The 26,761-nt window shown below is 38.4% G+C and overlaps 1 protein-coding gene across 3 annotated transcripts in view; it reads left to right on the top strand.

The window, feature by feature from the left end:
- Window positions 1-26,761, top strand: part of edil3a (EGF-like repeats and discoidin I-like domains 3a) — a 194,137-nt gene that overhangs the window by 93,459 nt on the left and 73,917 nt on the right. The gene's annotated exons all lie outside the window — the stretch shown is intronic.

The following is a 26,761-nucleotide window of genomic DNA, read 5'->3' on the forward strand; positions in this document are numbered from 1 at the left end:
TAAAACTGCTTATCAACTGAGAAGAATGACAAAAATAAGTAAATAGGCTCCTATTGCCTACTGTTCCTCAGTGTGGCTGGACAGCTGCCCAGTTGTATCTTTAAGTAAAGTCTTATCTGTTTCAGAATGCAGCAGCCTGCATCCTTACCAGGAAAAGAAAGTCAAGGGATATTGCTGCAGTTTTATTCAAGCTACACTATCGCTGCCTGTTCAGTTCTCAGGAATAAGAAACCACAGGACATTAGGCATGCACTATAGCTCTGCAGGTGTAAAAAAAATTGCTTGATCTTTTCTTAGTTCTTTTAGTAGATCTCATTTGTTTTTGTACTTTGGTTCTTTAATGTGATTTATCATAAATACTATTACAAATATTTGCTAGCTACACAGTAGTTTATTTTTACGCCCCGTAAGTGTGCTAGTGCCACCAACAGGGCAAATTTGGACATAAGTTTGCAATATAAACTCTGCAACACAATTTCATAGAAATGTGATTCCACTTTCGTCTGATTCTTTGGGTAATGCTGACTTCAGCATATACCATGATGTTCATTTGTGCCATATTGGGCTTTCCAGCATTTTGAATATTTTCAGAAACAGTTTTCGCTTGTTCTCTCACCAAATTTATATCGCCATGTCATGAAACCGATCTGAACAAAACCTGTTGCTCAGATTTTTTTTATATGCAAAATGGTTTCTGCACAAATGAATTTGATGGCAAGTTCACCAAACAGGAAGGGAGACCATTTATCAACAACATCAAACCTGGCACGTATGTTTAGCAACATGACCTGATATTAACAACCAAGCTTGATGTCAAATTTACTATGTTTCTTTGGGAACAAATCTTGATGGTCCCACTGGCTTCTGGCCCTCCTCCATCATTAAGGGGTGGGGCCAGAAAGTGCTTGGACCCATAATCACTTTTTGCAGATATACAGTATGTTATTATTATTATTATTATTATTATTATTATTATAAGTAGTAGTAGTAGTAGTAGTAATAATAATAATAATAATAATAATAATAATAATAATGAACACTGCACTAACTGCAGGTTTCTCACATCAGACATGAATCGTTCATTTTATGTACAACATCATTTCCCCAACACCTGTCAGATAGCATCTTGCTTACAGGAACAGAAATCAATGGACTTAATAATGGCAGATCAGACGTGTAATAAGCATGCAATATTGCCTGAGTTGTAGCAAGATGGATTGTGTTGCTTAAGACGGGATGCTTCTGCTGAGACTCATCATTCAAAAAGAAGAGCAAAGCTGTCTGGAGTCTCTGAAGTGATTAAGCTGGAATGTTGGGTTTCTTTTGCAGCACTCTCTGTCCCAAAAACACCAGGCTGAAAGTCCATCTCAACATCCGCACTACTGTCAGAACAGCCTATAAAATAAATCTTGTAGGATTAGATTGCATTTAGATTACATAGACTACATTTATTCATAGTAACTGATTAGATGATTCATAGATCATCTCAGATGGACTTGTTTTGTGTTGTTGGTTACTGACTACACATTCTTTTAGGACAGTACCGTTCCTTTCTACACTGACTTGCAAATATTTCATAAAAACATGAAAAAATTTAATATTTCATTATTATAGAGACGATGAATTTGTATAAAGATTTGATTTTTTTTATGAGAAATATCTGTTTTAGGCACAAAATATTTATTTTTATTTGCTTTACAAACGTCTTACCTAGTGAATGTTGATATATATGTATCTTGGCAGTGTCATGACCTATTGCTGATAGGTTTCCTTATAGGTTCCTCCATAGATATGAAAGTCCTGTCTTCTAAGACACTGACTTATGAGACGGCAAGGCAGTAAGTCAGCAGCACATCTGCCTCTGTCATGGACTCAGTCTGTATTTCTTTTTCCAGTCAGATCAGCTGTGTGGGAGTATTTTATAACCTTAACATGAAAACAACAACAACAACAAAACCTCACATGGATGGAATATCTCCATTGGTTTTGACATTTAGGTGCTTTTTTTTTTTCAACATTTGTACTGAATAAGCACAAAAAAAAAGTCAACATGCTTGCATTTTTGCCCCAAAAAGTTATTTAAACAAGCACACCACCCTCAATATAATGAACAAACTGTGAAAAATCTACATTTAAAAAATTGGTATTCTTATTGGTATAAAATACTGGTATTAAGCTCAGAGGGAGAACCTCAACAAGAAACTGAAAGCACTGGCGTTAAATCCACGTCAGCAAATGAAAAACCTGGGAGTCATCTTTAACCCAGATCTTAGTTTTGAGCCTCACATTAGAAACATAACTAAGAATGCATTTTATCATTTGAAGAATATCACCAGAGTGTGATCATTTCTCTCTCTAGACAATACAGAGACAGTACTGCATGCTTTTGTTACTTGCAGGATTGACTACTGTAATGCTCTGCTTTCTGGTCTCCCCAAGAAGAATATATCTCAAAGTAAATTGCTTCAAAACGCAGCTAGACATGTGTTGACGAAGACCAGAAAGAGAGCACACGTTACACCAATTTTAAAGTCTTTGCTTTGGTTACCTGTTTCTTTTAGAATTGATTTTAAGATCCTTTTATTGGTCTATAAAACTTTTAAAGGGCTTGGTCCCACTTATTTATCAGATTTGTTACTATATTAGGAACCTTTCTAGAACCCTCAGGTCTTCTGGTAGTGACCTGAAGGTGGCTGATGACAATGTCTGAATCAGAACCTGTAATTGTGTTTGATTATTTTATGAAGTTTCTGCTATTGACTACTCAAATGCAGAGTTTTGTGTTGTGGCTTAGTTGTAGACCTCTGCTAACGTGCTAGCTAAATTTTGCTAAGTTGCCTAAATGTTTGTTTGTATGTTGGTGGTCTGCCAGAGACAATGATTGTAGCTGCTGTTGTGATTGTATATTGAAACGGTTTACATCAATAGAATCACAAGAATAAATCCTAGCTTTCCAAAGATATATTGTATGAGTAACCGTGTACAGCATTGTTAGCCCCGTCGGTGGACGTCGGAATTTACATAGTATCGGAAAAGTGAGCGTTACAAATAAAAACCTACCACTGTGAAACATTCTGCTCAAACTTGCAAACTTGCTTCCGATCATCCGCATTTTCTGAATCGGGCTTGGACTGATACGGTAAAACCGATGATATGTTTGATTCAGCTCGAGCAGTGCAGCAATAAAAAAATATAGACTCGACTCCAAAACTCCTGCTTGACTGCTGCTCACATCTGGTGTAAAAGCACTCATTCTTTAACATGCACAACGAGAAAAATACGCACTGCTTCTGCTTTGCTGCTATTGCTTTAGAAGAAGGTTAAGGGACATTACTTTTCTGACACACGTAAGGCTTTTGGCCAGTCACAACGCAATGAGTCAGCTGGCCAATCAGAGCACTCTGAGCTTTTTAGAAGGAGAGGCTTTGGTGAAATCGGAGCATTTTAGGCAGCCTGGGAATAGAGGTACTTCAATAATTTACAGTACTTGAAAAATAATGCATTTTTTGAAAAAAAGTATGTTAACATATTCTCTTATAACCAATAAACAACATAATTAACATTTACAAATGTTTAAAAATTTTGATCTCACCCCTTTAATTAATGAAGTGTAGCATACCACACATCACAATTAGATTCCTGCTCAGTTTTGGCACTTCTCTTCCTTAGTAATTGAATACACAAACCAAAGTGCTAAGCTAAGCTTCCTGGATGCATTGCATCAAAGCGCGACATTGCAGCATTCACTGTGCAGCAAAATCAAACACATAAAACAGCATTACGTAACACATGTAGTGTACTGTATGATCAATACCAACCTGATCACAGCGATCATCACACCTTTGAATTTCATCTCTAGAGGTGTTTGCTAGAAGATTCTCATGTTGACTTTAAGAACTCTGGGTGTGTATGCCAGCTTTTCTGCAGCCAATCTGTATGCAGCTCACATTCTCTAGCATGTCTCTCATCCCCAGAGGAAGGTGACACTTGAAGCACTCTTTTGGAGTGTGATTGAGGCAGGCTTTCAAGGACCCTCTAGAAGCTGCTAAGTCTTCAACACAGTCTTGTGGTCTTTTCCTCTCATACATCTCTGTTTGTCTCTTTCCCTTACAGGAGCTCTCAGAGAATGACCCACTGCATGTATGTTAAATGACATGTTGATCACAGACAAGCTTTCAGATAGTACATTTATATGCCTCAGATATAAATCACAGCTGCTTATTTATGCTCATTGCATAGTCAAGAGGTTTAAGTGCTTGGGTGATTTAAATGTATGGGTTTCACCTTAAATGAACTCATTTTAATGAAGTTTGAAGTGAATTTAATCTGAAAAGTTTAGACACATTCCTCTGTTACGGAGGTGAGAGTACTGAGAAAATCGCTAAATGTTTCAGCCTTGTGCTTTGAGAGTGAAAATAAATATGAGCTTTTTTTAGGAGTGGAAAACTGAGGCAAACAGAATTGGTGTGAAAATGTTTCTTCATCTCACAATAGCATGAAAAACTCACCACCTTTTGTGTATTTTGTTTTTGTTTTGTTTAAGTTCATTAAATGTATTTTTCTCCCTTCTATTAGCAGTGATGAAAGTTTACGCTGAGTTGAGGACTGGGCAAAATTTTTTGGAAAAAATGCTACAGTTTTGAGGGAAATGAAATTGTCTTGTGTATGTTTTAAAAAAGACAGAAAGTGCAGAACACATTTGTCTCATCACAGCATCAAGTTGAGGCCCCTGTGACATTGCTCGCTTTAGAATTTTATATGTGTGGCAGCCTGAGAGAACCTTTTAAATGGTGAAATTTTTACATTTTCTACTATAATCAGCAAAAAATTAAATGTCCATATTTCAGGAGACTGTATTTTAAAGATAATTTTGTAAAATCCAAATAAGCTTTACAGATCTTTATTGGAAAGGGTTTAAAATATGTTTTTCATGCTTGTTCAATGAACCATAAACAATTATTACACATGCACCTGTGGAACAGTCCTTAAGAAACTAATAGTTTACAGGCGATAGACAATTAAGGTCACAGTTACGATAACTTAGGACACTAAAGAGACCTTTCTACTGACTCTGAAAAACACCAGAAGAAAGATGTCTAGGTTTCCTGCTCATCTGCGTGAACATGCCATAGGCCTTCTGCAGGGAAGCATGAGGACTGCAGATGTGTTCAGAGCAATAAACTGCAATGTCTGTAATGTAAGACGCCTAAGACAGTCCTACAGGGAGACAGGAAGGACAGTTGATTGTCCTTACAGTGGAAAATTACATGTAACCATGTGTTCCCCCAGACGTGATCGATAACTGGTAAATGCCTTGGTGGAATAGTGGAGTAACATCTCACAGCAAGAACTGACAAATCTGGTGCAGTCCATGAGGATGAGATGCACTGTAGTACTTAAAGCAGCTGTAGGCAACACCAGATACTGACTGTTACTTTTGATATCGACCCCCTCTTTGTTCAGGGACTCATTATTCCATTTCTGTTCATCAAATGTCTGTGAAATTGTTCAGTTTATATCTCAGTTGAATGTTTTTATGGTAATACACATATTTACACATTAAGAAATTTGCTGGAAATAAAAGCCGTTGAATGTGAGCGGGTGTGTCTTTTTTGCTGAGTATATATACTGTATAGTTCTAATATATAGGTCAGGTTTGTGTATATGTACCTTGTTTATGGTTCTTCTTTGGACAAATCGCAACCAGAAATAGTTCTAGCATCCTGTAACCCCAAAAGGTGAAAAGGGAGAAGATTTCATTGGATTACATTCCAATTCCAACAATAGATCCCTGTATACCTTTACATTTATAACCTAATCTATATTATATTGCCAAAAGTGTCTGGACACCTGACCATCACACCAACTGTATATGAGTTTGTTGGACATCCCATTTCAAAACCACTGGGCATTAATATGGGACAAAGTCGGAAGCATACAACTGTGCAAAATGTCTTTGTATGCTGTAGCATTAACATTACCCTTCACTGGAACTAAGGAGCCCAAACCCTGAAAACCAGTCCCGGACTGTTATTACTCCTCCACCAAACTTTATTGTTGGTACTGTCCATTCTGGTAGGTAGAGTTCTCCTGGCATTCGCCAAACCCAGGTTTGTTCATCAGACTGCCAGACAGTGAAGCATGATCTGTCACTCCAGAAAACATGTTTCCCCTGCTCCAGAGTTCAGTGATGGCATGCTTTACACCACTCCAGCCCACGCTTGTCATTGTGCATAGTGATCTTAGGCTTGTGTGCAGCTGCTCAGCCATGGAAACCCATTTCATGAAGCTCTGGAAGCACAGGTCTTGTGCTGATGTTGCAAAGTAAAACATCATATAATGTGTTTTCAATATAGTACAGGGTGAATTGACTATTTTTGCTTCTTTTTATTTTTGCATTTTCCATAGGTGTCCCAACTTTTTCAGAATTGGGTTGTATAAATCTGGAATAAATAAAATGTAAAGTGGTCAAGGCTGTTGAAGACATTTTGTTATGTCCATTTGGGTTATTTGTCCATTATATCTTGGGAGCCCATGTTTTAAAAGAATTATACATTTGGAATACATAATGAGATTGAACTTTAATTATCAGCATGATCTGCATCAGCCGCTCTCTCATCATCTGCGGCAACAGTAACTTCAGTGGGGAAATATTTGCTGACCATTTCAGTTTTCAAGTTTTGTTCTTGGTATTAATGTCTTTTTATTAGGTCATTTAAACATTTTTTAAAAGCTTTGTCAATTGTACAGAGTGTATAAGTGCTTTTCTCTGTTTCGATGATGTGATGGACATTTTGGCAGCCAGGATCTTACTGAATTGATCTTACTGAACTGAATTGATATGGACTATATCTGTTTTGCAAAGACATTAGAAAACCTCATTCAGCTAGAAAGGTTTTAGACATCTTTCACAACATTTACCACTGTGTTTGTTAAACTGGCTTCTTAAACAATGTGATCTTTGCTGGCAGACGGCCAAGGCTAGATTGGAGGGCAACCCAAATAAAGCATTTCTGGGTTGTTTTGGTAAAAAAATATATTTTTGATATATATATTATTTTATTGGCAAATATCTGTATATTATTGACAGAAAAACCCCCACACATTTTGGACAAAACCCAGGTTGTCATTTTTGCCTGTTTTTCAGAATTCAGACTGCCAGACATCTAGTGTTCGTATTAGAGACTTTGCCACACTAAACCCCACTGTAATGGGCAGTACATCCCCATTATGCTGCAGCCAGCAAATATGAATCTCACTGTTTAATAATTACAACAGCAGTTCTGTAAAGAGCCCAGCAATGCAGATCCTGGAAAACGAGGGAGCTATCAAGTATTCTTGCGACAGTCAGGAAACAGCAGTGAGAGGAGATTACCTTTCATTTCATTAATTAAGATTCAGGCATTAACAAATGTGACAGCGCTACGAGCTATTAACGCTGACTTATTGTAATGAGGGTCATTCTTATGTGCTCTTTTAAGCACTCACACGACAGGCTGATGAATATGCATAGAGCTCTGTTTTTAAATTCTCCATCCAGCTTTTTTGAATAAAAAAAAATGTAAACAAGATTAATTAGGTTTAGTCACTAAAGCGAGTTGATGGCTAATGTGGTGTTGTCATGTTCGGTGGGGTTAAGTGTCTGTAGATGTGAAACTGTGACCCACTCACTGCTGGGTTGATAAGATCATTGTTTAATGTTATTCACCGTGTTTAATTTGTTTAACATAATAGTCATGAGGCCTGTGTAATATTCATTCAATCTTATATTCTGTTCACCACTTAGTGATTTGTGTAGTATTTGACCCAGGCAATTCCTTTCTATTTTATAGAAATACAAATTCATTATTAAATACCCTATACAGAAGGTGTCCCAGTTGTAATAGGGCTGTGAAATATTTCCCAAAAATAATTAACAATGTGTTCACACTATGCAGAAGGCTCTTGAATTCTTTATTATTATTATTATTATTATTATTATTATTATTATTATTATTATTATTAGACACTTTTATTTATTTTTCTGTATCTCATTTATTACATTTTTATTTCACTTGACATGACATTGTTGAAGGTTGAAATGTATTATTTGTGCCTCTGGGACCAGTGTGTAACATACAGGAGTTCAAAATTCAGCAGGAGATTGGTTTTGATCTTCAGACACTGATGTTTATTGTACGCTTCAAGAATCTTCAGATCTCCTTTTTTTTTGTCTTTGTTTATTTTATTTTATTTTTTACCAATAATATATGCTTCTCTGGAACATGACAAGCTGTTTTATTTATTTATTTATTTATTTATTTATTTATTTATTTATTTAGTTGACTTAACTACAGAGGAACAAAGAGAGGCTAGTGAGGGAATGATATACACTATACACTGTATATACACTATATGGCCAAAAGTATGTAGACACCTGACCATAACACCCATATGTGGTTCTTCCCCAAACTGTTGTCACAGAGTTGGAAACACACAGTTGCCTAGAATGTCTTTGTATGCTGTAGCATTATAATTACCTTCGCTGGAACTAAGTGACCTAAAACTGTTCCAGCATAACTCTGTCCCTGTGCACAAAGTGAGCTCCATAAAGACATGGTTTGCCAAGGTTGGTGTGGAAGAAATGGAGTGGCCTGCACAGAGCCCTGGCCTTAACCCCACTGAGCAACAATGGGATAAATGTGCAACTTGTAGTTGAAAGAGCACAAATCACCACAGCCACATTCCAAAATCTAGTGGAAAACCTTCTTAGAAGTGTGGAGGCTGTTATAGCAGTGAAGTGTATGCAACTCAATATTAATGTTCATGGATTTGTAATGGGATGTTCAATGGTCAGATGTCCACATGCTTTTGGCCATATAGCGTATCTGCTAGAAATTAATAACAAGAACGACTCACGTGTCAGGAATCTTCCTGACTTTTACAAACGTCCCTGTAAATGTGTTGTTATAGGAACACATTCATACATTAATATATACCTGACATAAATCATTTAAGTTACACAATTTTTATTAAAAAATATATAATAGACTGTCATTCATGTGACATGTCATAGCTCATGCCACATGTATGCTGCTTTAAATTCCAGCACTCCCAGTGCAAAAATGCATCCCTGTATGACATATTCAGCAAATTCAACATAGATAGTCAGACATGAAAACAAATCTTTTGTCAGAGGCAAATCATTAAAAGCACATAATCTCTGCAATTACTTTAGTTCTCGTCCTTATCCTTATTCTAACCTTATTCTTTAGTTTTGACTAAAATTGTAAAGGTTATTTCTTTTCAAGTATCCATATTTTTAATTGGTAGTTTCTAGGTAGCTACACAAAATCTCCAGTTTGAGCTAGAGATATGTTGGAATTTAAACTTGAGTTTTCTCTGCACGTGGAATGAAATGATTTTACCTTCTTCCATAAATTCTAGTGGCTTACATTCATCTCAGCTCAAATTGGTTTTTCATTCGTGACACTTTGAAATTGGGGTGGCCATGACTGGACTGTGAGTAGCTTGGAGGGCTTAAGATGGGATTTTACACACCTCACAAGAGAGAACAATATGGGAAGATCATCATTTAAGATCAACGTAAAGTCATGAACACATTTTGGTGTGAATCGTCCTGAAATGTGTCTCAGGCATTAGAGGTGTAGACTCTATTGAAGGTCTAGACCTACAATGCAAGATGCACTACAGGAATAATGTCCATAAAGATGCATATGTTTTAAATGGCACACGTTTAAAACAAGACTGAAATACAAACTGGGACAGTATCAGGAACAGTATGACAGTAAACAGGTTACACCCAGTCAGTAGCTCTCTCTCTGTCGTGTCGTCTCTGGTATGTTATTGTGTATCTCACAGGTCAGGAACAGGTGTTCACTCAGCAGTGGTCGCTGCTGCTTGGAGGACTGACCATTTTGCCTTCCCTCTATTCTCTCTCCGGACACAGCACTGCCAATTTAGCAGCTGACTTCCCCACCATACAACACTATTCATCGCTCTCATTATATCCCAATGGAGTGGCTTTGTAGGAAACGTGTAGTAGAAAGAGAGACCAGTCAGAGGGAGACCTGCTAGAGCACTGTGTTGTTAAAGGCCTGATTAAGGTTTGGATGGTATTTAAGGGTGAGGATGAGATTTGCTGTATTTTTAAAAGCCTTTGGTGCTGGAGCAAGGAGGAGGAGGAAGAGGATATTCCTAACCCCCCCCCATACCCCCCAAACACACACACACACACACACACACACACAAATACACAAGCACTTACTGTACATTATATAAAACTGGTAATTGTCTTGCTCGTTTTGTCTATCTCACACACAGGTGTGCACATATCACGTCACCCACTGATGCTTTTATGCATGTTTTCCTTCTTTCCTTTCTTTCTCTTTCTTCTGCGCGCACACACACACACACCACCTCCAGTCACAGACACTTTGTTTCTTCTTTTATATTTCTTTGTTTTTACTGCATACACACACACACACACACACACACACACACACACACACATCACTCACATATTCTTTTTGTGCAGTTTACATCTCTCTCTCGCTCTCTCTCTGTAAGACACACACACACACACACACACACAAAATATAGAAACACACTATGGAAAATGCTGCACATGCTCGGAACATGAAGTCAGGTTAAGTCTCCCCTGTCTCACATCTTGCTCAGCACTCTCTCAAACAGCAGACAATAGCCCAATCCTCGTCTTAACCTGAAGGCACTGAAGTTCAATTAGCAAAAATTCAAATGCCATAATGTCACACAGTTGACCTTTTTTTAAAATAAATAAGCAGGAGTTGACAAATCAATAGTCCTGATACCCTGGCATAAGCAGGCTACACGTCTAGGCTATCAGTTTCAGAAGGATGCTGTTATAGCAACTACCTGCATTTTGTTCTTCTGTCTTCAAATGCAGAGAGAAAAATAGGCTGCTCTCAATAGGTTTTCACAAAATAAAAAATGACATCTATTCATAAAATGTACGGTGACCTGGGAAACCCTTCATGTGGTGACATTTTGACATTTTCTACTATGTATCGTTCTGAAAGCTAAAGGTTTTACTGAAATGAAATATTTTCTCAAATAAATGTATCACAACTATAAGCTATTATATTTTAAATTCTGTTTACCCCCAACAGTGAAAAGGGAGAAAATCACATCCAAAGATTTCATTCTCCACAACTGCACTGAAATATACCAACACGCTGATTATCTAAAAGCAACTGTGGAATACCTTTTCCACACCACATGTAGTAATCTTACAGGCTTCTACCTGCCACTTCTCATTTGCATAATGTTGATATATTAACAACTTTTTTTCTTCGTCTCTGTTCATTCTCTAAAACCATCAGAGCACAATTTTCACCTGTCTCCATTGATAATGAATGAGTGCAAGGATGAAAAATGTTTTGTTTTCTCTGCAATGTGAATGCACCATTAAGCTTTAAATCATGGGTGGGTTGTATGTTAAATACTGTGTATCGCATAATGATGCTTGAAGATGTTTTCATGATGCATCATATGTATCAATAATTATTTTTGCACTTTCATTTAACCCCCTCTTTACACTTTTAGTTTATCTATTTATAAAACTTAAACCATATTATTAATACATACTTTGATTTGGTAACTGAATTATGTACTATATTGAAACTAATAGGAGATGTAAGTAATTATGAGAGTTATGCTGTAAAGTCTAGATCCACTGGCATGCAAAAAAAAGCATGCACAATCGATAGGACTTATAATTTCAATAATTAAATATATTACAAATACATTTGTGCAGCAGGTAGCATTGCTGCTTCACAGTTCCAGGGTCCCTGGTTGAATCATGAGCTCAGGTTACTGTCTGTGTGTATTTATTTATGTGTGTGTGTGTGTGTGTGTGTGTGTGCATGGGTTTCTCTGGTTTCTTCCCACCACCTAAAAACATGTCCGTAGGTGGATTGGCTATGCTACAATTCTCCTAACTGTGAATCCGTGTGTGTGTGTGTGTGTGTGTATGATGGCCCGTGATGGACTAGTTCCCATCCAGGAAGTATTCCTGCCATACGCCCAGTGCACTTATTTAAAATGAATGAATGCAACAGCAGGAAACATATAACAACTAATAAAAAGGAAGTACAGACCCATATTGCACATCATGACATAACTGTTGATTTTTTTAATATTGTGTAATGTTTCACTTCCTACACTATATCTCATCAGTAGTGGTTTTTAGACTTACATTCTTAAAAGAAAAGGTTAAATCTTCACTCTGCATGGTTCTTTGTTTTGTCCCGCTGGGTGAAACCCTTTCCTACCTCGCCATCTCCCTCATCACACACCTGTTCTTTCCCCAGGTGGATTTCAGACCTGTGGGAAAGCTACAACCATTAATCCATCAAATCACCCTTAAGGAATCAGTTTATGGAAATGTGAACCGTCTCAGTGTCGTCGTAGATTTAGAACTGAGTGTGTGGTTAGTGAGGTACAGTGGGTTAATTCACTATCATGATTCCTGCTGGTGACACTTTTGTTTATCTGACCCTGAGCATAAGAGTGTCAACTGACTGTGTGGATTATCTTACTCTCTCATCTAAGTTAATCCTCTCTCTATTACTGTGACACACACACACACACACACACATTCAATTGCTGTAAGGTCTAACCTTGGTTTCAGATGGAACATAAAACACAGTGCTTCAGCACTTCAAATCGGTGTCTGTAATCAATATGTGTCTTCATACTAGCCATAGTTGTACAGCGAGACAAGATTTGTTTCTACTTCAGTTTTATTTTTCATGTGCACTTCAGCCACTTCTGTCATGTGCACTTCAGCCACTTCTACGTACCATTGAAAACAGATGTACAAATAAAGTTTGTTCAATAATTATTTTTTAGTTTTCAGACTGCATTTCTGAGTTCTCATTTTGCATAAATAATCATTGAGTTAATGTTTGAAATCTCCAAAGCACAAGTCAGCTACTTGTACATGTCCATTCGCATGTCTAAAATTGGTCTAACTAAGCCGCAACAAAATATTGACCTTTCTCAAAACACAAGCCCTAATTTCTGCCAAACTGGAATATCTCTGGATAAACTAAGGCTGGGACGTGGCACATAAGCATCTACGTGATTTGTTGCACATTAATTTGTCAGTGGGAGTATGTGGGAATATGCAACAGAAGCTGTTTGCATGAGAACGCAGCCAAACATACTGGTGTCAGTGCATAGGTCTAGATGTTAGTGTTTTTGGCGTGTCAGAGCTTGATGTAGTTGGCCACTGAGAAATGCACTCCTGTCACACTCTAGCGATTACTGAAAGGACAGCGATTATAGTTCACAGATTTCCCCTGCGTTGTGTATGGTCAGCTTTTAATGAAGTTGTTCAGTAGTCGATGATGGCGATGGCTGGTTCTATCTCATTAAACAGAAAGAGCATTAGACTCTGCGTTCTTTTTGTGTGGATCACTCTGCAGCATGGATCTATGGAATCTATATGTTCATGATACAGATTCCTGAATTTTGTTGATCTGTGATATTAACATTGTATTATTGTTGACAATGTAATCTAAAAAGCCTGACTAGCAGAGCTATGCCTGCCTGCTTTCAAAGATATATCAATATATAAGGTTTCATTTTTGACATCTGCTTTAAATTATTTTCTTAATGTGCCTTAAAGTGGATTATTCTCGATTCTTTGTGGAACCAAGCGCAACAGCACCACCGATGGTCATATGAAAAACACATGGAATGGTATGAAGTGAAGCTGGGGCTGATTTACATCCATCCATCCATTTGTACCGCTTATCCTACACAAGGCAAGCCTGGAGAATATCCCAGGGGACTCAGGGCAGAAGGCAGGGGACACCTTGGTTGGGGTGCCAACCCATCACAGCGTGGCACAACTGCACACACTCACACACCACAGACAATTTAGAGATGCCAATCAGCCTACAATGCATGTCTTTGGATTATGGGAGGAAACCCCAAAGCATGGGGTGAACATGAAAACTTCATGTACATGCAGAGATGGGAATTAAGCCCCCAACCCCAGAGGTGTGAGGTAAATGTCCTAACCACTAAGCCACCATGCCCCCCAGGCCTGATTTCCTTGTAGCCCAAACTGTATATTCATGCAGCCGGATAGTGAGTGTGGAGTTATGTGATTACACAGAGTAAAACACCCCCTAGATTTGATTTCCATTTGGGCCGATATTTTTCAGCTCCCTACACTGACACATCATTAGCAGTGATTAAGGAGGCATGCATGAAATAGACGCATGTTTAATGATGCAAACAAGATGGATAAACTGGGTTTTTTTTCTATACCAAAATGCCTTTTGAGAATAAACTAAAAGTAGACGAATTCAAAGTACGAATTACACACTACAATATAACTGCAAATTTAGGGTGTTTTGGTTTGAACGAAAGGGTTACAACATTTCACTGTATTCTAGTGACATAAAATTCAGAAATGTAGTCACGAATTCTGGTAAAACAGTCAGGCTCAGACATTACTGCACTGCAGTGTCATGTCATTGCTGGTTTTGGCCACAAAATGGCTGACAAGAATCACATTACCTATCAGGCCTAGCACATCATATGACCTAGTCACGCTCACAGATTACTCACACCTGCGTTGTGTTTCACTAACCCTATTTAAGTTCCAGTTTCTGTGTGTTTTACAGTCAAGTGTTTGTTATGTGTTGTGGCTCACCGTGGTTATTTTTAGGCTTATGCACATCTGTTATTCCTCTCATTCTTGATTTTTTTTGTTTGTGGATGATCCTGTTTTTGCACTTGGTTTGTTTTGTTTGCTTTATCCTCAATAAATGTCTACACTTGCATCTGCTTCCAGTCCCTGATATATGGAATACTGCATGATATAATTTTTTTATCCATTAAATATGTGCATTTTTCACCAACCTTCAAAAATAAACAAAAATATGTAAATCACATTTTAAGCTACAAATAATGTATCTTTTTTAACCAATTTTGCCATTTACAGTATTAATATTGTTTAAAAAAAATAAATGGCCATGAATTGGGTTTGGGCCAATTTAGGGTAGGGACTTAGGGAGACAACTTCGGGAGGCATTTAAAAGTTAAGATATCTATGAAGACAACACAATTCTGTAATTCTTTTGGTACACTAAGGCTGCAATGTGGTTTGTAAGTTCCTAAGTGATGTCTAAGTTATTTTCTTATTCTGAAGAATTGTATTTAAAAAATCAATGTAATATTAGAGTATGGAAAATATTTGAATGAATGCAAAATCAACAGAATTATCGCTATAATGTGACATTAGAAAAAATCAGTTCAATTCACATACCACACATTTAACATTTCACATATCTCTAACACCCATGCCTTCACCTTCAGCACAATTTGATTGACTCCTTTCAACACACTCATGTAGAATTGATGCTCAATTTTGAATTTGCATGAGGATAATGGCTTAATGACGCTTTGCTCTTGTCACATTCAGTAATGCATTCTTGAGTCTTCTATTGTCAGGTTAATAATGGTTAATGAAAATGGTAAGCCCCTTGTACTTGTGTTAATTGAAATCTAATCCCTTTCGATTGTTACTTTTGATTGCATCCTTTAGGATAGTACTTGTGCTGTTCTATTTTAATGTTAGTTCTTATGGAGAAAAGTGCCTTGAATTCATTCTTCAAAATCACCATAAAGGATCCATTGACATGCAGATCACATTCATTGCTTATTGTGTGATGGTACTGAAAATCAGCTCATAAGTCTTTAAAATAATTCACCACATAGAACCTGTTGTTTTAACATGACAGTTTCACAAATGTTTTTTTGCATCCAAAAATGCATGGTTCACTTTCAAAGGCAACTTTGACATTGCGTTTAACATAACACTATGGGGAGTGCCTCTCGCACGCGACCAGCATCTGAAGCCTGTGTAAAATCATGCCTATTTATAGGCCTGTCATGATCAGGTGATGTGGCAATTAAGCGCGTCGCATGATATAAATATGGCACCTGGGAGCCGTGCCATAAGCCTCATTATCTTCAGCGAAAGACTGCATGTCGGTTGTTTGTGTAAAGAAACAAAAAGATGCTTCATTTCCTCTCTATCTTTTCTCAAAATCTCAAAACTTTTCTATCCCTTTAAAAAAGAGAGAGAAAAAAGGAATGAGCGAGAGAGAAAAATATGAGTGAGAGAATTCAGGAAGCGTGTTACGGCTTTCTCCCGTTTCATCACGGGGAATAGTGCACACTTTCTGGGTGAAGTGTTTAGGAGTGTAGCATGCGATGGCGGCCTCGAGAGGCTGCACATGGTAACGCCTACATTAGGCAGCTCCGCTCGCGACTCGCCCTCTTCTCGGAAGCCGAAGCGAGTTGGGTTTCAGAGCCTTGCGGGTCTGGGCCGGCCACTGCCGAGGCAGCTAGCCGTCTCAGGTTCGGGGGATCTCTTATGGATCCTGAAGAAGAGCCGGAGACGAGCGCTGCTCTATCTCTTGCTCTGTCTTCTGGGTCTGGCTCTCTGCTTGATTTTGGAGCTCACGGTTCGACTCCTCCTTCCGCTATGGAAAGCCAAAAAGGAAAAAAAAAAAACAAAAACAATAGTAATAATTCTTCTCTGAATCCGAGGAGCCAGAATGGTGTACTAAAAACTGAGCGCATCATATAAAGAGCTGCTTGAAGTAATTACTAAGGCTGGATGAGATTTTTTATCCCCAGTGAAAGTAAATCCCTCACACTGCAGAAAACTCCCCTTTCTTCCAGGAGTGCATGACAAAATATCAGGCTTGTGGGGGAAAACCATGCATAAGCCATAATTATAACCCCATGATGTTGGATTATCCGGCCATTGTGGGGCATGAACGGCATGGCTATTTAGCTATGCTGAAGGTGGAGGCGATGCTTGTGAGCTACCTCCCTCCACCAACGGCAGATAATTTAGGGTGGCTGGCTTTGCCATCCAAGCCACCATGTAAGGCCACCGTGGCATTGGTGGGCAAGGCCTATGCAGTAGTAGTCTTGCTTGTGGGTTACTGCAGACAATGACAGTGTTGCAGGCCTACCAAGCAGACCTGCTGAGTGAGCTCGACATATGGGGGCATTCAGCCATTTCCTTCCCTGTTGTGTCGAGTTCACCCGGGCATCCATGAGTGGAACCCGGGCCAGCACTAATAGACCGTCTGGCAGCGTGGAAACTACTGTGTGAAACCAAATGTGTGTCCATGGGTTCTGTCTACCGTAGAAAAGGGTTACCGGGTCCAGTTTAGAGCTCAGCCCCCCTGGTTCAGAGGTGTGCTCACCACAGTAGTCAGGACAGACAAGAGCCTGACAGCGCAGGAAGTAAGATCCCTCTTGGACAAAGGGGCCATAGAACATGTACCCCGTTCCTGGGGGGAGTTAGGTTTTTACAGCCGTTATTTCCTGGTCCGCAAAAATAGAGGAGTATTCGGCCAATTTTAGATCTGTGTCATCTGAACTGTACTCTTCAGACATATAGGTTCAAGATGCTGACGCCCAAACTTATCGTTCCACAGATTCAGTTTGAGGACTGGTTTGTGATGATAGATCTAAAGGGTGCATATTTCCACATAGAAATATCGCTAGCTTTATCCCCTCGCACCTTCACAAAGCGCACGGATGTCACTCTGGCTCCATTGTGACTCCAGGGCATCCGTGTACTAAACTACCTGGACGACTGGTTAATTCTAGCACGATCCAGGGAATTGGCGGTTCAACATCGAGGTGTTGTTCTCGCCCACATGAAGAGCTTGGGGCTCAGGTTGAACCTCAGAAAAGTATGCTTTCCCCAGTGCAGTGGACAACTTTTCTAGGGTTATAAGGATTCTACTATGATGAGGGCATTTCTATCCCCAACATGCATAGGGTCAATCCTATCAACACTGAGCAAGATAAAGCTGGATCTTGGGAGACTTTTGGAGCTTATGGGCCTATTGCACAAGAGACCATTCAGTGGTGGCTGAGAAGTTGGGGGTTTTGTCCAAGGACGAAACCTCTGAGAGTAATCAGTGTCACGCGGTGATGCCTACGTGCTCTGAGAATTTGAGTGTCCCCAGATTCTAGGCTTGGGTCACACTCTAGGGGTGTCTCCTTAGCACAAGATGATAATAACAGGCACCCCCCTCATGGGCTGGAGCACGGTCTTAGCTCTTAGCTTTCTAGCACTGAAATTCCTTCTTCCTGAATTGAGAGGTCACCATGTTTTTACAGACAACACAGCGGTGGTCTCATATATTGACCACCAGCGAGGATTATGTCCGTGCCCCCTGTTCAGGCAGGCGCAACTAATTCTTCTCTGGGCAGAAGGAAAGTTTTTCAGTGAGTGCAATGTACATTCTGGGAATATGGGGGCAGACATCCTGTTAAAGCAGGGGCTGAGGCCGAGGAATTGGTGGCTCCATCCACAAGTGGGGGAGTGCAAATGGCGAGGTTTGGCCAAGCAGGACTGCATGTGTTCGTCTCCGAGGAGACAACACATGGCCCTCTGTGGTTCGCCCTCACTCCTCCCACACAATTAGGGCTGGACACCATGGTGCACATGTGGCCGAGGTCACATCTGTACGCTTTTCCCCCGATCGATCTGCTCCCACAAGTTCTAGCGAGAGTTTGCCATTTTGGCCAGCCACGCCCCTGTTGATGGAGCCTCTGTTGGGCAACATCATCTAACTCCGAGGTTTATGCAAGGTGTCAGGCGGCTGAGGCCCATCTGCAGGTCGCGCATACCTTCCTTGGACCTTTCTGTAGTCCTGGAAGGTCTGTCAGGGACCCCATTTAAGCCCTTAGAGTCAGCCTCTGAGAATCTTCTGACTCTAAAGGTAGCTCTTCTGCTGGCCCTGACATCTCTCAAGCGAGTAGGAGATCTACAAGCTCTCTCTGTTGCCCCTTTCTGCCTTGACTTTGCCCCTGAATTAGCCAAGGTCTTCCTGTATCCTATGCCAGATTATATTCCTAAAGTGCCTACATTTGCTGCCCACCCTGTGGTGTTGCAGGCTTTCTGCCCTCCTCCATTCCCCACACCGGAACAAGAGAGAATGCACCTGCTGTGTCCAGTAAGGGCTCTTTGTACTTGTGTCCACTGCTCCGGCCAGTGGCGTAAGTCGGAGAAGCTGCTGGTCTGCTTTGGCGGTGACAGTAGAGGTGATGCTGTGGCAAAGCAGTGCATCTCTAATTGGATAGTGGAAGCAATCTCTATTGCTTATGAGGCGCACGGTCTCGCTACGCCTCTGGGCATAAGGGCTCATTCCACTAGGGCGGTCGCCTCCACAAAGGCTTTGTCCAAAGGGGTATCCTTACAGGAAGTGTATGCTGCTGCAGAGTGGTCTATGCCACATACATTCATTCGTTTTTACAGCCTGGATATTCATTCCACCCCAAGCTTGAGTGTCTTGCAGTAACCCTCGGGTTTGGGTCTTTTTGAACAGGCCGTACCCTCGATATGACGGAGTGGGTATTCTCGTTCCCATAGTGTTATACTAAACGCAACGTCGAAGTTCTCTTTGAAAGGGAACGTCTGGGTTACGCATGTAGCCTTGTTCCCTGAGAAGGGAACGAGACGTTGAGTATCTTTGTCATACCAGGGCAGGCCTGTGAATTGCATCTTCGCTTCAGATAATTGAGGCTGATGGCGCAGTGACAGCTTCCATATTTATATCACGCGACGTGCTTAATTGCCATGTCACCTGATCGCGACAGGCCTATAAATAGGTATGATTTTACACAAGCTTCAGATGCCGGTCACGTACGAGAGGCGCTCCCCATAGTGTTATGCTAAACGCAATGTCTCGTTCCCTTCTCAGGGAACAGGGTTACGTGTGTAACCTAGACGGTATCCTCAGCACACATTTATTTTTATACATGTAGTCTATTTAAATATTATTACAATGATATTTGAGTATTTAGTGGAGCTATAAATGTTTTTTTGTCTCTGAAATATCCATCCACAAAATCAATAGACCAATAGTCAATCAATCAAAATCAATAGTTGATAAATAATATGATTTATGACAAGGCTGACTTGTTTTTGATTTATTGAGGTTTGGAATCAACCCATTCATATATAAGTGACCAGTCAAATGGGCTAATGACTATAAAAACTCAATAAATATAACTAAATATATTGATAATGGTTGGTTTGCAGTTTCTGACACTGTTGTAAAATATGAACAAAATATTTAAAAATCAGTGATTTTTTTTTTTTTAAATCAATTTTTGAAATCTATTACCAAGAGGAATTCTGTCGTTATCTGTCTTATCTTTGTTTGTGTTATCTTTGTTAGGTTTTTTCAATCATTCATCTTCGGTAATCCTGTTATTTGTCCTGTGATTTATCCTGTTAGGGTCATGGTGGATCCAATAACACTGGTGCAAGGTGGGACATTTCACCCAGGGTGGGACGCCAATCCATCACTTGACACCATGCACACACATTCACATCTAGGGGCAATGTAGAGTAACCGATCCGCCTAAAAAAGAGACTGTATTTTAAAGATAATTTTTGTAAAATCCAAATAAGCTTTACAGATCTTTATTGGAAACGGTTTAAGTTATTTTTTCATGCTTGTTCAATGAACCATAAACAATTATTGCACAAGCACCTGTGGAACAGTCCTTAAGACACGAACAGTTTACAGGCACTAGGCAATTAAGGTCACAGTTACAATAACCTAGGACACTAAAGAGACCTTTCTACTGACTCTGAAAAACACCAGAAGAAAGATGTCTAAGGTTCCTGTTCACCTGCGTGAACATGCCATAGGGAGTCATGAGGACTGCAGATGTGTCCAGAGCAATAAACTGCAATGTATGTAATGTAAGACGCCTAAGACAGTGCTACAGGGAGACAGGAAGGACAGCTGATCGTCCTTACAGTGGCAAACCACATGTAACCACGTGTGTCCCCAGACATGATCGAGAACTTGCAAATGTCTTGGCGGAAGAGTGGGGTAACATCTCACAGCAAGAACTGACAAATCTGGTGCAGTCCATGAGGATGAGATGCATTGTACTGTTACTTTTGATATCAACCCCCCCTTTGTTCAGGGACACATTGTTCCATTTCTGTTCGTCAAATGTCTGTGAAACTTGTTCAGTTTATGTCTCAGTTATTGAATCTTTTTATGTTAATACAAATATTTACACATGTTAAGAAATTTGCTGGAAATAAAAACTGTTGAATGTGAGAGGACATTTCTTTTTTGCTGAGTATATTACAAATATATATAAACAAAAAACATATGATTTGGGCATAATGTAATTTAAACACTGCAAAATCTCCAGTACTGAATAAACTGAATTGAGTTTAGATAAACACATATGAACTATGTAATTAGGATTGTTCTGTATAGGATTTGAGAATTTTATAATGTGTTCTGTAGAATGTAGGAATGTTAAATTTATAATACTCAGTTTTGGCTCTCAAAGTGATGTCAAGGACTGTTGTATATGCATCCATGGTTTATCCATGTTCATGCATCACAAGGCTGTGTACAACTCAGACTGATTAATGCATTTGGGTGTGTCAGGCCATGAACTACACTAAACAACATTCTGAATTTTACAGATATTTTATCCCAGCCTGTGGAGTTCACACATGAAAAATTGAGATTTTGATGTATGATGTGGGTAAAGCCACAATGGCATGTAGTAAGCTGTGGCTTCTGAGTTTAACACCAAAAAATTCAGCAATTTCAGATTAAAGAACAACCTGTGACAGCTAGCCAGAACTGTACAAAACTCTAGGTCTGTAACATTTCAGAATAAAACCTCTAAAACAGTCTTTTCCAATTTTTTTATTATTATTATTATTTTTTTTTTTATAGTAAATTTAAATATCTAGTATTGGAAACACACAGAGTCTAGATTTTTATGAATATTTCAAAAGATAGAAAAAAAGAGAGACGCAAAATGCATATAAATTCATCCATAGATCAGAAATAAACAGGTATTCCAAACAAGAAATGATCCCAAATGCTAGTGTAGAAGCATTCTTATCATAGTTCATTATACAGTAGTTCATTCAGGTAAGGGTTGTGTCTATTATTTTGAATTTGTTTGTATTTGAATATTGACTGAATGTTTTTTGATGAAATAGTTAAAATCTATATTTTAATGCTAATTTTTGTTTGTTTTTAAACATGCAACACGGACATTATAATCCATTATAATCCTATAATGTGTTTATACTGAAATATTTGTGATGTAGTGCCAATTTGTAGGTTTGTTTGTATTTCTGTTATTCTTGTAAGATTTCTGGTCGTTTCATAATTACAATGGTGTTTAATAGTCAACAATGTCAAACATAAAGGATAATGGTCAGGTTTTGCTGTTAGGCATTATTAGCAAGTTGAAGCTTTGGATTCTATCTGTTTGAGCAGAGTGTATGAATGAAGAGAAAACAGAGTGGCAGTTCTGTCAGCAGGTAGTCAAATGGCAATGTGGGTAATGTATAAAACTATTGTGCAATGTGAAAATAGACCAATGTGTCAATGAAAGACTTTTAAACTCAATAGGTCAGCTCAGAATTTCATTACAAAGTAAATCTTGTACACTACTGAAGATCACAGATTAATTTGTTCAGGGTGGATTTTTCCTCTTATGGATACAGCATATTATATGATGGAGGGCATTTTACTTTCCTGCTTTTGCAGCAAACACATTTTATCATTATCCAGTTACATGCTGTGCATTGTGCAGCTTTCATAATATCTCTAAGTAATAAACCTGTTAACGTTTTCTTGGTGGGCTTCTCTCTGGATCAGCATTTCCTCAGGCCTCCTGTTGAGACCACTGCATGGTTGTTGCTCCTTTTGCCCTTCATTGCCACTCAGCCTAAACAAAGGGGAATAGGCTTTTGATCAGGTTCATTTGTACCATGGTTTAGAAAATCCTAGTATGAGTAGGAATTGCAATGCTCCACAAGCACAGATCATAGTTGAGATAATGGTTACATACTTCAGCCTGACTGGAGGGTGAGAAATATTTTTCATGCCCTCTTCTCCTGTTCATTCTATTTTCTCATATTTTCTCTTCACTCAGGCCGTTTATTACAGTCTTGTGCTGATATAGCTGCCCTTCACTCTGATTCTGTTCATTTTATGCTTCGTCATCTCTTCCTCTCTATCTCTGTCAGTCTCTCTCTTTGTCACTCACTGCAGATCATATATGATCATACATGATGCCTGGTGACATCAGACTTGCAATGACAAAGTGAAAGGGCAAAAGATTACTTCAGATATTAAAACAGCAGTTTATGATGTGTGCTAGTGCTAGCATTTGTTTTATGACCAGACTGATCCACAACTGGCTTTCTTTAGCTCCTACTGAGATCGCAGAGACTTCAGTTCACGAATGTATCCCCTGCCTTTAGGCAAATTTCTGCTCTGTAGTTATTGTACTGTATTGCATTGTCCTCATTCTCCTCACTGTCCACTTCTAACAGAAACTAGACTAGCTATTCTTGTTAAGACAGCTTGTAAGACTTCAGAGTTAATTTTAGTTGATTTATGAGCTGCCTGTAATGCAACAAACAGAATTATTTTTGAACCTGCTCATGTTTTGTACACCGAGTCCCAGGAGCTTCCCATGGGCAGGAGATTTAGAACACTGATGTGGAACTTAAACAGGTTCATATTAAGATTCTTAATGGGAAAAGTAATTTATTGATTTAATGATCTGTATATTGTATCTATATATGTAATGTTACAACTGAACTCGTTTAGGTTTTTAGTTCTAGGTGCTGAGAATTTTTTTTTTCTACTTTTTGCATAAAATCTACCAATTTATATTCTTTTAACTCGTATGCTTTTGGAAAGTAAATGAATTAAAAGCATTTACTAATTAACTAAAAACTACACAACAATGAAACAAAGTCTCTTCGGTGGGACATTATCAGAATCAGAATCTATTTTATTTGCAAGGTAGAGTCTTACACATCCAGGAATGTGTCTCAGTGAGTGGTCATGTGAAATACTAGACAATAGACTTGTATCTATGTACAGGGCTGTAAAAAAGTATTTCTTCTCTTTTTGTGTATATCTCATACTAAATAGTTTTATATCTTCAAACAAAATACAACATAAAACATTAACTGCAACCAAATGCTTCTTATATCTGGAGATCAGTCTTTACTTACTTCTAGGACTAGGAATTACTCATATACTTTGGATCATTGTTTTGCTGTGTGATCCAATTGCGCTTCAGTTTCAACTCACGGACTGAAGACCAGACATTCTCTTTTAGGATTTTCTGGGAGAGAGTAGAATTCATGTTTCCCTCAACTTTTGCAAGTTGGCCAGGCCCTGAAGCAGCAAAGCATCCCCACACCATCACATCTCCACCACCATGATGATCGTAAATTTTGTGGAATTTGGTGTTTGGTTTACGCCAGATGCAACGGGACCACTGTCTTCCAAACAGTTCCATTTTCGACTCATCAATCCATAGAACATTCACAGATATTGTTAAATACAGTGGACAATTTATAAGGAAGACAAGAAGAAGAAATGGACTTAAATTAATATATACTGTAATAAACAAGGTAAATTATACACTATGTGGCCAAAAGTATGTGGAGTAAGTATAGTGTATAGACTGTCATTGTATGCTATTGTATAGAGCTACAACAACTAATCGATAAAATCGATAATAATCGATTATGAAAATCATTGTCAACAAATCTCTATTGATTAGTTGGTCTGCATGCAGCACAGGGCACATTTACTCATTACGTTTCTTCTGTTCCGAAAACACGCATCAGAGAGTAAATACTAAAGTTGTGTCCCAGATGACATACTATACACTTACACTATGCATTATGTACTCTACTGTCTAGTATATGAATTTTAGAAAGGTAATATCGTCTCAATGGAACACTAGCGGTTTTTTTACTAACCAGAAGTATAAGCTGTTTCCCAGTCAGCAGCACATGACATCATACACACGTAATGTGATGCCACTAGCTTTAGCAGATACTCAGAGTCAACGACAATGACTTTCTTCAGTTTACTGTTTGTCAACGTTACCTTTTATTCCCAATATGACCTCAGTCACCATCAGATGGTGGAGTAATCGTCAAGTGACAGCGGAAGAAAGTCTGTGACCTCAGAGTCTTCTAAGGCAGGGGAGCATTTTATATTAAACATAGTGAGAAAGATTGTAACCTACAAACTTTACAAAGCGGAACATGTGTAGCAGGGACACATGACAGTGATGAACGAGCACAAACTTATGTTTATATCCCAAATGCTCAACTGTGTGCAATGGGTTGGTGAAACTCGTGCAAGTTGCTTAAAAGGTTTAGTTTAATTTAAATTTATTGTCATTATATGCTGTATTTTCTCCTCACTCACTGTGTAGACGCAGTGATACACAGTGGGTGCGTGAGTAAGATCTGTAATGTCTAATTAAAACACTATGATCAAAAGTAAACACAAGTAAAACAATATGCCTAAAGGCAGTGAGTAACAAACCACAAAGTGCAGTGAAAGTGAGTTTTTGTTATTAATTTAGGACTGTAGTTTAATTCAGTGCTTTTTGTGCATCCATAAAAATAATGCATAAATACTATTATATAATATAAACTTATAGTCTATATTTTATATATATATATATATATATATATATATATATATATATATATATAAGTTTATATTATATAATAGTATTTATGCATTATTTTTATGGATGCACAAAAAGCACTGAATTAAACTACAGTTCTAAATTAATAATATATATTCTGGTGTGTGTATTGGGTCCTTTTCAGTCTTATATAATTGGACACCCACTTTGTGGATTTTATTTGATTAATCAAAAAAATAATCAGCCAACTAATCGATGAAAATAATCATTAGTTCCAGCCCTACTATTGTATTAGAATTTCCTTTCACTGGAAGTAATTGGCCTAAAATGCTTCCAGCATAATAATTTTCCTGTGAAAAAAGCGAGCTCCATGAAAACATGGTTTGCCGAGGTTGTTGTGGAAGAACAGGAGTATCCTGCACAGAGCCCTGATCTCAACCCTACTGAACAACATTGGGATGAATTGCAATGCCGATTTCCCCAGGCTTCCTCGCCCAACATCAGTACCTGACCTAACTAATGCTCTTGTGGCTGAATGAAAAAATCCCCACAGCCACACTCCAAAATCTAGTGGAAAGCCTTCCTAGAAGAGTGGAGTTTTAACAGCATTATAACTAAAGCAGATATCTGGAATGGGTTGCTCAAAAAGCACATGTGGGTGTGATGGTCCACAAACTTTTGGCCATATAGTGTGTATGCTGAAGGAAAAAAAAAAAAAAAAAAAAAAAAAATATATATATATATATATATATATATATATATATATATATATATATATATATATATATATATATATAAAATCTGAATTTTATATTCACAAGATATAAAACTATCATATGTGGTATGTACTGTGTATTGACTGTGAGGTCATGCCTTCAGTTGGTGTATCAAACCAGTAGTGGAAAACCTTTTGGCATTTGTTTACTCAGTGGCATTTTTGCCATTTTTATTTGAATATTTTCAGCAGCCCAAATTTCTGGGCATAATTAGGAAATAGGAGAAAACCTTAATTTGCATCATTGTTATTTTCCCCTTGTTTTCTTTTCGTTTCCTTACTGTCTAATGTATTTTTTTTTCTGTGACTCCACTTAAAATGTTTCACATTTACTGGTCCTATTGTCTTAAGTTAATTTGATTAATTACAGATGGTGTTTACCTCTTTCACTTGAGCAATCTGGGT

This window comes from Ictalurus furcatus, chromosome 22, assembly GCF_023375685.1.
Source record: "Ictalurus furcatus strain D&B chromosome 22, Billie_1.0, whole genome shotgun sequence".
In the NCBI taxonomy this organism is placed as follows: domain Eukaryota; kingdom Metazoa; phylum Chordata; class Actinopteri; order Siluriformes; family Ictaluridae; genus Ictalurus; species Ictalurus furcatus.